We start from the raw sequence: 14,456 nt of genomic DNA on the forward strand, positions 1-14,456 counted from the left end.
GATAGATAACCAGTACGTATGATTGTGCCTTTTACGTAATGATGTACATTTCGTTATAATGAAAGCAGCATAATCATTTTCCTTCAAGAATTGACTCAGAGAAAACAATTGGGGTTTCATTTAGGATTAGCGAGAAATAAAAAATACTGACATTTGAAATTCAAAACATCTGCCATTTTTTGTTTACTCTGAGAAAGACAGGTTATTGATTGATTGATTTTCCTAAAAAGAGAAAATATGGATAGCAGTGAAGATCACAAAAATATCCGTCGTAAGTTGATGTCTTTTAGATAAAACAATCATCCAAACGGACCAACAGCCAGAAGACAGTCGTAAATTCCATACACAAACTTTAATCAACGACTATTATGCAAATGGGCTGTTATATGATACAAGGATGGCTGTATTGTACAGATTACCACAGGATGGCTAATGAACTGTATGACGTCACATGTCAAAGGTCAGTCCGGAACTTTCATTTTCTTGTCATAGAGCTCCTGGAATGCAGCATTTTCAGCCACAGTAAAGTGGCTCTCCCAATCTCCGACGACACCTACAGTTCCAAAGAAACAACCTTTTGTTTTACCACAAGTTCAGTTTAACATCCCCGCCCCAATAGGCAATTCCGAGACGATGCATGGTCAAAATTGATGGCAAATAACTGGCTGAGACTATGCAACAATGCATCCTAGATGGAACTATATAGACGTATCAAATAATGATGATAGTATTTCCTTAGCTTATGGATTGCAAACAAATGATCAAGTTTCTAAAATGCCATTACCTTTTCTTATGAATGCACCTCTCCTCAGGTCAAATACGCCAGTGTGTAGAGACATGTTGACGGTTGGGTTTTTCTTCATATTTTCAAAACTACAGTGTTCGAGAATATTTGTCGTCTCCTCTGCTGATAAGTCCTTCTCCAAAAACGATGACAACGTCTTCACTGCAGCTCGGGGATTCTTGTGAGAAAATATACAAAATCGTGGATTTATCATGTATTATATACGTCTATACGTCAGTAACATGTGGCGTTTCATCGTACAGTAAATTTTGGAAGCAGTGGACCTGAAGAACCACACAATTGACGCAGATTCCAATAACTTTTGGCGCTATGAGACGCTATTTATCTTTTGACCTCACGGTATTGTCATGAAAACACTGGGAAAGAGAAAAACGGATTCACTCTTTTCATGGGACATAGTGACCTATGACAAGTAAAAAAGCGTTGAATTTAGCTGATATTATTCTGCTAAACTATAATTTCATCACAGTGCACTGCAATGAGCGCGCTGAAAATTCGCGTAGAGGACGCGCCGAACACGTTCTCAGTCTGCACCCTCTTATGCAGTGTATGACAGGTCATTCTGAAAAAGCTGTACTCCAGACCTATCTTCCAATATGCGACTATTTGCAAAATAACGGCATTTATTTACTCGTACACCGTACGACTTGATGGTCCTCGACGCTACGTGTTTCGGACAATACCTCCGTTGTCCTAAATTGGTGAGCCTCGATCGAAGTGTGACATCATTGCATCTTAGCGAAAAGAAGTATGACGCCTTCTATAGTTTACAGTATATTTTTACAGGGGTTAAATTAAAATAATACCATTTCATATTCTGGACACAAAGACACTACTTACTCTTTCCATGTCTTCATATTTCAAGAAGCAAATGTTTTTCTCATCTTTGTGCTTCCACATCCTAACACGTGATCGAACCAATCGCCATACGGCACTGAGTAAGAAGAACACTGAGGCGATTAGTTAAGGGCTCATAACTTTGCAGATTTTAGTCTTTATCGACACCATTATGTGAGTCAGGGAAGTAATAGATTGTATCAGTGTATTGTATGCACACTGACTAGACACGAAGAGACAGGTGTAAGTATAATGGTAGTTCTGCATTATCCGGGCTAAGTTTTATTTTCGTGAATGTTATATCACAGCAGAACCAAATTTCATTTTTTACATATAGCGAGTTAAGTAAGAGAAGCAGCAGGCAAAGAATTCAATAATGAGCTATATACATTATATCTGTTAGTGGCCAATATTTTCGATACGTGCCACTGTTTAAATCTACACGAATTCCCATTTCCAAAGTACAAAAATATGACAATAACGGATTTCATTTTCAGGCTGGAAACGTGCATAGTATCTAAAACCACTGCGATGATAACAAGCTAAACTTACATTGTTTGTCAACGCACGCTTTGTAGAATTCTGACCAAGACTTGTCGTAGTAACCATGAAACCAATTATTCATATGAAAGTAGTAATATGATACATAGGTGTCTTTCGGATTCCTCAGAACATATACAATCTGAAAGATACAACATATAGATAGTGTTTCTCAACGGACTATTGCAAAGTCGCGCCGTACAATAGGCCCAGTAAATCCCAATGTTTATACCGATTATGTAATGGCTGCAGAAGTGTTATAAGCAGTGGAAATGACAACCTATATTTTGTTGGTGTCAATTATTGATGAGACCACTTCATCTGCGCCGACCAAGCAGCGTTTCTTGTACAGGGACTAAACTAGGCTGACAACATCAAGTCAGATATACCAACTGACCATCTCTTTGGCGCACTCAACAAAGATAAAAAGACAAGATTTCATAACGGTACCAGATTTTGGAATCGTGCGCACTATCAACAAACTTCTACTCCTCCGGCATTGCCTTGCTTAGCGCTTACACTTTCCACACGGTAGTGACATTGGTACCGGTGAGAAAACTGAATTCCAAGTTTATTTAAATATTGAAGACATTCATACCACTGCCCTACCTTACACTTCTCTTTAAGAGCTTTTTCTGGAAAGAAAATACACGGCAAATGGGACTTGATTAGGCGTAGTGACGTCAATGAGTTCAAATATTTCATTCCGTCTGATGCCATGAGAGTCGCTCGATAATTTCTCATTGTTTTCTGCGCACCTTTTGGCAGCAGCCAAAATATCAGTCGATAGATAATCAGAAAGAAGAATTTCATCCTGTAATAAAAGGGAACGAAAATCAGCAAACAACTATGACATCCCATAGTTCGACTGAATGTGAACAATATTTTGACTAGTTGTCGTTTAAAACAAGTTGTAAATATTCCTACGAGGGTCAATGCAACCTTGGATCTCATATTCACCAACCTTAGCCATTTGTATAATCCCCCCTTTTCTGTTGGTCCATTGGGTTCTTCAGACCATTCAATGGTGGCGATGAAATCTTGTCAAATTTTGAAAATTCCGATAAAAAGGTAAATATCCGACCCATGAAAGATTCAAGTAAAAGGGAATTTGCGCAATGGATCATTAATAATGATTGGTCTGATGTTTTACAAAAGCCTTCTTGTGAGGAAAAATTTAATTCGTTTGCAACCTCTGTTTCCACAGCAATTGATAAATTTTTCCCCCCAAAGCCCCTGCGTTTTTCCAGTTCTGATAAACCATTCATAACTGCCTCGATTAAGTATATGATAAGATGCCGCCAGAAGGCTTTTAGAAACCAAACGTCGACATTGTATAGATACTGGAGAAATAAGGTAAATCGGGCAATTCACACAAACAGACAGAATTACTTTGCTGAGAAGATTAAGTCTGCATCTGCAAATAGTAAACAGTGGTGGAATGAAGTTAACAGGATATGTGGTCGTAGGAGAAATGGTACCATCCCAGAAATTGAGGTTAGCGGCGAATGTTTAAGTGGTGTTAATCTAGCCAATGCTATCAACAATCATTTTGTTAATATAACAAAGGACTATGTTCCCTTAAACTATGATGAGCTTATTCGTAATCTCCCAAATAGTAATTCCCTTCCGATTGTTACATACAATGGTATTGTCAACTTTTTAAAATCATTACCCTGTGCCAAAGCTAGTGGCCCTGACCAAATTTCAAATAAATTGTTGAAGGAATTTGCACATGAATTTGCTGTTCCCCTTGTTGATATCTTTAATTATTCCTTTCAAGAAGGTCAAGTTCCATCAAAACTTAAGGAGGCCATTGTAATTCCTCTAGCTAAAAACAACCACCCTGCTTCCTTTGATGATTTTCGGCCGATTTCTCTTACCAACAGTGTGGCCAAGGTAATGGAGAGTTTGATTGAAAAATGGATCAAACAGGAAGTAAAGGATAAGATAAAAAAACGCAATTTGCAGGTGCTAAGAAATCGTCCTCAACAACTGCCTTGATAGATATGATACAGACTTGCTCGAGCAACTGGAAAGTCAAAGAAATATGGTTAGAATTTGTTACCTTGATTTCAGTAAAGCCTTCGATAAGATTGACCACAACATACTTCTTCACAAATTATCAAAATTCGGTATAAATAGTAACATAATTAAATGGACAGCACATTTCTTGTATAATAGATCTCAAAGGGTGAAGATTGGTGATAGCTTTTCTTCCTGGCAAACAATACGTGCAGGTGTTCCACAGGGAACAAAATTGGGCCCAATTCTATTTATGCTCATGATTAATGACATTCCTGATTGTATTGGGGGATCAAACTTTATATTCATGGATGACACCACGGTGTCAGAATGTGTTCATTCCAGTACTCCTACTAATTCGCAGATGCAGACAACATTATCACACATTGACCAGTGGGCTTCAGTTAATAATATGAAACTAAACCCAAAAAAATGTAAAGAAATGAGGCTATTTTTTGGTAAGGTACCTCCTCCTTTTCCGCCATTGTTACTAGGCAACAGTGTCTTAGAAATCAAAGAGAATTTTAAATCTCTTGGGTTAATCATAAATAACAAACTAAAATGGGATAACCATGTTGATGATATGGTCAAAAAATCCTCACAAAGGTTGCACATTCTCCGTGTTTTGTGCAGATTTGGGGCTACAGCTCATGAGCTTAAACAAATTTATATCTCATTGGTTAGATCAACCTTAGAATATGCCTGTACTGTTTGGCAAGGTGGTCTCACTGAAAAGAATAGATCAACGATTGAAAGAATCCAGAAGAGAGCACTACGAATTATTTATCCATTTTGTCTTACAGTGAATCACTTTCTCTATTACAGCTAGACACACTCGAAACTAGACGTCAGAAAATTTGTAAAAAGTTTGCTGAGGAAATCATAAAACCAGACCATAAACTAAATTATCATATTCCCCCTAAATCAGGTCACGGATATTCGACAAGGAACAAAAGCTTGGTTAACTTTAAAATCCGCACAAAACGTAAAGAATCAAGCCCAGTAGTCTACTGCATTAAACTACTCCAGAGTTCATGATTCTCTGTCCTGTGTTGAGCTGTTGTGAATGTTGGTTTTGTCAAATTTCTGTTGTGTCTATTTTGATGTCTTGTCGTCGTTGTTGTTTTTTAATTTTTCAAATTCCTTTAGGGGTTTTTGGTGCTCGTTTTTGAAATTACCAGTTGATGTCTTGCTTCCTTAGGAGGTCTTTTTCTTGTAGTTTTTTTAGTGATGTACTGTAATTTTTTATTGACTGTTTTGTAAACTCATTTTATTTGACCATTTTGGGTCACAATTTGAGTATTAATAAACCATAATTATTATTATCCCACAGACACACAAATACATGAACAACTTTATATCCCGACAGTGTACAAGCATTTAGTTTTCTCTGTTTGCGTGCATATATTCCACACAGCTAGGATAAATGCCCGGCACATTCACTGCCATACACATGCTACAATGATAGATGAATTTCCATGTATCAGGTTTTCACAGGTCATGCAGTCAATGATATGAGAACGTACTATATCATCAACTGTACTACATTGCTGTGGGAGTCTTTTATGACAACAGGATAGCCTTACAGCTTGCTGGCTTTATGGTACTCATTAGGTACTTTATTGTAAAAGTTGTGAACTTGTATGAAAAATTGCAGGCAGGCAGACAGACTGTACTGAAAGGGACATGAGCTGTAATTATTATCCTATTTTTCAGTATTGTGCCTATGTATATCAACTACCCTGTATAACCTTATCTGTATGTCATGCTGAAATTTCCAGTATTCTTGTTGTCAACACAGCTCGTATGTCAAGTGAATTCTAAGCAAACGATGTATTGTCAATTTATAGAGCACAGAATGTCACACACTTGATGCAACAAAACTTGATTCACTGACTTCAACGTCTGAATATCATTGGCAATTTTGTCTTAAAATTGATTTTTCCGATGGAAAATTTTCTGGGTCTTAATCTCCACACCCTAAAACTAAAAGGATTAAGTTTTTTATCTGACATTGAACTGTTGATGTCGTTCCTTATTATTCTTCTTTTTAAGAGCATTCTACCTGCCTGATGAGCAAGTTTAACTTACATCAGTGATCTGGCACTACCCTTAACTTTTATTGCTACTGATACACCCTCTAGTTTACTAAGTAGCTATAGTACACTCACTGCTCATCTGATGGACTTAGTGTTGAACATTTTAATGTTGCTTGATAGATTTCAAACAGAATTATCTTAATGAAGTGTTTGATCATTTGTACATGTCACATAATTTGTAAAGAAGCTCCCATTGTTGATCGAAATAATGGTAAACCAGATTACTGATCCATCAATAACACTTTCCGCTGGGTTTCAGGTACTTTTGTCAAGTTCATTACCAGTCACACAGCAGGGAGTCTAAGTTGGCATGCCACTTTACCAGTTTGTGCTGTTGGTGGAGATAGGAAAGTACATCTCTGGATGACAGAAATATGAACTCTGTCAGTGACAGATGAGTACAGACAACTATTTGACTAGCAAGAAACCAAGCCATTCTGAAGGTCCTTGAACTTGTACATTTAAATATTATCGTTAGAAAATAGAACCAAGCATTTTGAGAAAAAATGACTCAGTTCCTATAAACTGACTGTTGGTCGACACATTTTCATCGAGAAACAGTTAACTTCGAGGTAATTTATTTGTCATCCAAGTTTCACAGGCAGATACATGATACCATTTATTTTATCAGCTAATGATGTAAAATGCCCATGTTCTGTCTGAGTGTGTATCCTTCAGATCAAAGAGAAAAAGGACTCTGCCTCAGATTTTCTTGGAAAGACACCAGTACAGGTATGATGATGGAAAGTTTGTTTTCAGGTTTTATGCAAGCTAGTGAAAAGCTCTGATAATTTTATAGAACATTAAATGAGTATGTGATGTGCATCTACCAGGTATACATCATTGGTCTGAAGAAGACATACTGGTATTGCTGCATTATGTGTTTGCTGTTTGTTAAAACCACAGGACTAATATCATTGACTAAGCATGTACAATAGAAAAGTGAAGTATTGTGGGATCATGTGTTGTTTAACAAAACACCAAAATCTGCGAATAAAGAATGGTAATGCTGAAGATAATTTCTTCAAAGTCTCTTGGCCTTCAAATCCTACCACTGTTCCACATATCTATTACAACCATTGGTTTGAAGCAGTTCTCAAAATAGGAGACTCAAACTACTTTTAGGTTAGTTTGGCATATCCAATAGGTAATTAAATCCTTACCCAGGCAAGGATTTTGGAAAATCTAATGCAATCTCCAAATAGATGCCGGTCCAATTCATGATGATCAATTCACTAACAATACATTCATGGAAGTATTTATGATGTGAACCAATGGAATAGGTAACAGCAAGTACGATAGGAATGAAGAAAAATGGTTTGATGAGCAAGTGTGTAACCTACATGTATGAGCCGACACTGAACTTTACTTCTATAGCTACTGGTACAAATTCATTAAAACCATCACGTTGTCTGCGTAGATTATTTCATAACTAGGTCTTTAACTCAGTACATGACTCAAACATAAAAACAGTGCTTAAAAATATGATGTTCAATTCCATTCGAAAAAAAACCGAACAAACATTTCACTCTTGTACTTATTTGAAATCTCCGGTTTAATCAAAAGCATCTTTTTATTTCATGCGTCGTAACCATGGCTCATTCATGTGATAACGAATGCTGCACATTTAGTTTCACTGTTTTTTAGACAATTTAAAACTAAGTACTCATTTATAGAAAAGTTCCGGCTTTCCATAATCTGACGTGTATGCTTTAAAAAAAGTCCGGTTTTTCTATACCATAACACAATCGTTAAAACTTGTACCAGCGCACTAATACATTACGGTTGAAATCTATGTATTTCAATATTATTTGGTTACCGCTACTCCCGATACCGCTCGCTACGTAGCGGAGACCTCGGGGAAAAAAGATCGTGCCCCGAATCCTGCATCGTATACGCACTTGTGCACATGGTTTTGTACCGCCATCGAGTCATCGATCTTTTGGTGCACTGAGTGTGTGGATATCGCGTCCTTTTTATTAAAGAGTAGAACCATTGTGACTGTTATTGCTTCTGGTGTAAGTATGATAATTTATTCATTCACCAGAAGTTTGTTCTAAAATATTGGAAAGCATTTTGAAACGACGTACATTTTAACGACTGTTTTTTCCCACATCGTACCTTATTCGTCTAGACGCTGCCAGATTTTTTTTCAAAATAGTCATTCGGCGTGTAAACGCTCTTCTCGTACTCTTCACATTCCGCCCGGGTCTGCAACGTTTTTTTTTCTCATCTTGTTATATTAACGTCTCTGCCTGAAAAATTATGAAGATAAGGTTGTCTTTGTACATGGTATGTATTTGAGAGATGTGAAGATTTAGACTTGTGAAGTCATCAATAGTAGAGGTGCAAGAAGTGTGACGGTACCAGGAACCAGGACGAATATTTTCTTGTCTGAAATTTATTGCTTTTGATGCTGTGAGTAAACATTAGCCTGACACTGTCAGAAAAGCTACGCTACATGCCAACTTGTGTCACAATAAACGTTTTCTGTCCCTCACAATATGTCTCATGCAGTTACTTTTCCATGACAAACAAATGAATTTTTTTCAATTATTTTCAGCCAAGCGCATTTGAATGATTTGATATTGAAATATTGGTGCATATTTTAAGTACTGTGGGTTTTGGTGGGCGCGACAGTTGATTAAAGAAACCCTTAATAGGTGACAATAAGTTTAAAATATTTTGGATATCAAACAGTAATGAACCTTTCCGTCGTATAAGTATCCGGTAGAACAAAACCAAGCAGCCACTCTTTAACTGATTTTGTTGCCTCACTATCGATTTAGGAGTGAACCAAGAAGTTTTCTAGCGGAAAAGTCGTCTCGGTTTTGACATGGCCAAGGACAATGGTATTGTTGAATTACCACTAACATTACAATCATTCGATGACATTAAATATTATTTATATTTCTGATTTACCACCAAACTATGGAATCTGAAATGTCCAAAATAAAAGAACGAAAATATTTTCAGATCCTCGCAACCATATACGCAGAGCAAAGCTTTAAAGCCGTCCTCTAGAATTTTCAAATCCCCCTGAATTCCTCTAGCACTTCCCTATCACTGGTATTTGCGAATGCAGAACCCTATACACATTGCAAGCTGGTCTTATGACCCATTTTTGAACCCTTGTCCTTGGTCATGTCAAAACCGAGACGACTTTTCCGCTAGAAAACTTCTTGGTTCACTCCTAAATCAATAGTGGGGCAACAAAATCAGTCAAAGAGTGGCTGCTTGGTTTTGTTCTACCGGATACTTATACGACAGAAAGGTTCATTACTGTTTGATATCCAAAATATTTTAAACTTATTGTCACCTTATAAGGGTTTCTTTCAATCAACTGTCGCGCCCACCAAAACCCACAGTACTTAAAATATGCACCAATATTTCAATATCAAATCATTCAAATGCGCTTGGCTGAAAATAATTGAAAAAAATTCATTTGTTTGTCATGGAAGAGTAACTGCATGAGATATATGGTGAGGGACAGAAAACGTTTACTGTAACACAAGTTGGCATCTGGCGTAGCTTTTCTGACAGTGTCAGGCTAATGTTTACTCACAGCATCAAAAGCAATAAATTTCAGACAAGAAAATATTCGTCCTGGTTCCTGGTACCGTCAAACGTCTTGCACCTCTACTGTTGATGACTTCACAAGTCTAAATCTTCACATCTCTCAAATACATACCATGTACAATGACAACCTTATCTGCATAATATTTCAGGCGGAGACTTTAATATAACAAGATGATAAATATCGTCGTCGATCCGGGCGGAATGTGAAGAGTACGAGAAGAGCGTTTACACGCCGAATGACTATTTTGAAAAAAAATCTGGCAGCGTCTAGACGAATAAGGTACGATGTGGGAAAAAACAGCGTTAAAATGTACGTCGTTTCAAAGGCAACAGAAAAAATGCTTTCCAATATTTTAGAACAAACTTCTGGTGAATGAATAAATTATCATACTACACCAGAAGCAATAACAGTCACAATGGTTCTACTCTTTAATAAAAAGGACGCGATATCCCACACACTCAGTGCACCAAAAGATCGATGACTCGATGGCGGTACAAAACCATGTGCACAAGTGCGTATACATGCAGGATTCGGGGCAAGATCTTTTTCCCCCCGAGGTGTCGGCTACGTAGCGGGCGGTATCAAGAGTAGCGGTAACCAAATAATCTAGAAATACATAGATTTCAAACCGTCATGTATTAGTGCGCTGGTACAAGTTTTAACGATTGTATTATGGTATAGAAAAACCGGACTTTTTTCTAAATCATACACGTCAGATTATGGAAAGCCGGAACTTTTCTATAAATGAGTACTTAGTTTTAAATTGTCTAAAAAAACAGTGAAACTAAATGTGCAGCATTCGTTATCACATGAATGAGCCATGGTTACGACGCATGAAATAAAAAGATGCTTTTGATTAAACCGGAGATTTCAAATAAGTACAAGAGTGAAATGTTTGTTCGGTTTTTTTTTCGAATGGAATTGAACATCATATTTTAAGCACTGTTTTTTATGTTTGAGTCATGTACTGAGTTAAAGACCTAGTTATGAAATAATCTACGCAGACAACGTGATGGTTTTAATGAATTTGTACCAGTAGCTATAGAAGTAAAGTTCAGTGTCGGCTCATACATGTAGGTTACACACTTGCTCATCAAACCATTTTTCTTCATTCCTATCGTACTTGCTGTTACCTATTCCATTGGTTCACATCATAATACTTCCATGAATGTATTGTTAGTGAATTGATCATCATGAATTGGACCGGCATCTATTTGGAGATTGCATTAGATTTTCCAAAATCCTTGCCTGGGTAAGGATTTAATTACCTATTGGATATGCCAAACTAACCTAAAAGTAGTTTGAGTCTCCTATTTTGAGAACTGCTTCAAACCAATGGTTGTAATAGATATGTGGAACAGTGTAGGATTTGAAGGCCAAGAGACTTTGAAGAAATTATCTTCAGCATTACCATTCTTTATTCGCAGATTTTGGTGTTTTGTAAAACAACACATGATCCCACAATACTTCACTTTTCTATTGTACAATGCTTAGTCAATGATATTAGTCCTGTGGTTTTAACAAACAGCAAACACATAATGCAGCAATACCAGTATGTCTTCTTCAGACCAATGATGTATACCTGGTAGATGCACATCACATACTCATTTAATGTTCTATAAAATTATCAGAGCTTTTCACTAGCTTGCATAAAACCTGAAAACAAACTTTCCGTCATCATACCTGTACTGGTGTCTTCCAAGAAAATCTGAGGCAGAGTCCTTTTTCTCTTTGATCTGAAGGATACACACTCAGACAGAACATGAGCATTTTACATCATTAGCTGATAAAATAAATGGTATCATGTATCTGCCTGTGAAACTTAGATGACAAATAAATTACCTCGAAGTTAACTGTTTCTCGATGAAAATGTGTCGACCAACAGTCAGTTTATAGGAACTGAGTCATTTTTCTCAAAATGCTTGGTTCTATTTTCTAACGATAATATTTAAATGTACAAGTTCAAGGACCTTCAGAATGGCTTGGTTTCTTGCTAGTCAAATAGTTGTCTGTACTCATCTGTCACTGACAGAGTTCATATTTCTGTCATCCAGAGATGTACTTTCCTATCTCCACCAACAGCACAAACTGGTAAAGTGGCATGCCAACTTAGACCCCCTGCTGTGTGACTGGTAATGACTTGACAAAGGTACCTGAAACCCAGCGGAAAGTGTTATTGATGTATCAGTAATCTGGTTTACCATTATTTCGATCAACAATGGGAGCTTCTTTACAAATTATGTGACATGTACAAATGATCAAACACTTCATTAAGATAATTCTGTTTGAAATCTATCAAGCAACATTAAAATGTTCAACACTAAGTCCATCAGATGAGCAGTGAGTGTACTATAGCTACTTAGTAAACTAGAGGGTGTATCAGTAGCAATAAAAGTTAAGGGTAGTGCCAGATCACTGATGTAGTTAAACTTGCTCATCAGGCAGGTAGAATGCTCTTAAAAAGAAGAATAATAAGGAACGACATCAACAGTTCAATGTCAGATAAAAAACTTAATCCTTTTAGTTTTAGGGTGTGGAGATTAAGACCCAGAAAATTTTCCATCGGAAAAATCAATTTTAAGACAAAATTGCCAATGATATTCAGACGTTGAAGTCAGTGAATCAAGTTTTGTTGCATGAAGTGTGTGACATTCTGTGCTCTATAAATTGACAATACATCGTTTGCTTAGAATTCACTTGACATACGAGCTGTGTTGACAACAAGAATACTGGAAATTTCAGCATGACATACAGATAAGGTTATACAGGGTAGTTGATATACATAGGCACAATACTGAAAAATAGGATAATAATTACAGCTCATGTCCCTTTCAGTACAGTCTGTCTGCCTGCCTGCAATTTTTCATACAAGTTCACAACTTTTACAATAAAGTACCTAATGAGTACCATAAAGCCAGCAAGCTGTAAGGCTATCCTGTTGTCATAAAAGACTCCACAGCAATGTAGTACAGTTGATGATATAGTACGTTCTCATATCATTGACTGCATGACCTGTGAAAACCTGATACATGGAAATTCATCTATCATTGTAGCATGTGTATGGCAGTGAATGTGCCGGGCATTTATCCTAGCTGTGTGGAATATATGCACGCAAACAGAGAAAACTAAATGCTTGTACACTGTCGGGATATAAAGTTGTTCATGTATTTGTGTGTCTGTGGGGATGTCTGGTGTACAGTGTGTGTCTGTCTGTCATGTTTGAGAAATGTCTGCATTATTTTTGATACCATTATTGTTGTATGGCTGTATTTTCTTGTTACCACTTAGTACTGAGACATTTATGTGACAAAAAAATGCATTCATAATGTTTATGAAATGTTTCACTATTGTTTCTTTTATAAGGAGGAAGACAGATGCTGGGGCAGAAGATATACTTGTGCTTCAAATATTTGTTATCGATCGTATTTTACAAAATAAATAACATTGAGTGAATTGCTACAATAACAAAACATTGACAAAAGCTGTGACACAAAATACTTTGTTTCCAACGCTATTATCATTACATCAATACAAAATGCATCATTTAGAAAGGCAGGCAGTTGTCAATCTACAAGACTTGAGTGCCAATAATACATCTGAAAGTAGAGCTATTTTTTCACAATTACATCATAATATATCCAAAACAGTGGGAAATATCTGTTATTGTTCAGACAATTATGTTAGTCCTAAAGTACATTATCTACAGAGTAAGAAGTATAATGGTCCTACGTCATCATGGGTAGTTTTCATCAAGGTAGCATGCAATTTTCTCCCGATTCACGAGGTAGACAATGTATTTGTAATGCAGTGATTTCACTTTATTACCAAAACAACAAATTGGCTGCTTGTCCACAGGATCTCGATAATATTTTACAGCTAGGTGATTCTTTGTACACAGAAATTGTTCAAAAATTAAACAAAACAAAAATTTTGTACTCTGATATTTTAATGTAATGTAATGTAAGTGTAAATGTAAATGTACAGTCTGTAAAATACATGGTGACAAACGGTCCACGTCGATAACATGACACGTTGTTTAAAGTCACTGGTATTCACGACAGATTTTGTGTTTTGATTGTGTTATGTTTGTGTGTCTGTAATTATTTGAACTATCTTTTATATAATTGTTTATTTTGTACATTATTTTTTATTCTGCTACTTAATTTCCATGCATCCTGAAATCATCACAGAGAAAAAGTGAGAGGATTCTTAGTTCAACACTCTTATATATGTATGTCCCAGTCATACATATAGATTAGTGTGTTGAGCCTAAGAATCCTTTCACTTCTTCCATTTCACTGATGCTTGCGGGATGCAATACACTTTGTACCTGAAGTTATTTGGTGTTATTATATTTGTTTCATGTTTATTTATGTAGATATCACTGTTCTTTTCTGTACATTATTTTTGTTGACATTAAATTTTCCATTGATAATCTTTGTGTTTTGTGTTCTCTCATTGAGTATCTTCATAGAACTCCCTATACTACGTTTCACCCAACCACCTTAACAATTCCAACAAAGTTTCGCGTTCAGCTTACCTTTCAAGGGCCTTGGACATGGAACACCAT

Source organism: Ptychodera flava, chromosome 2, assembly GCF_041260155.1.
Source record: "Ptychodera flava strain L36383 chromosome 2, AS_Pfla_20210202, whole genome shotgun sequence".
NCBI classification, from domain to species: Eukaryota; Metazoa; Hemichordata; class Enteropneusta; family Ptychoderidae; genus Ptychodera; species Ptychodera flava.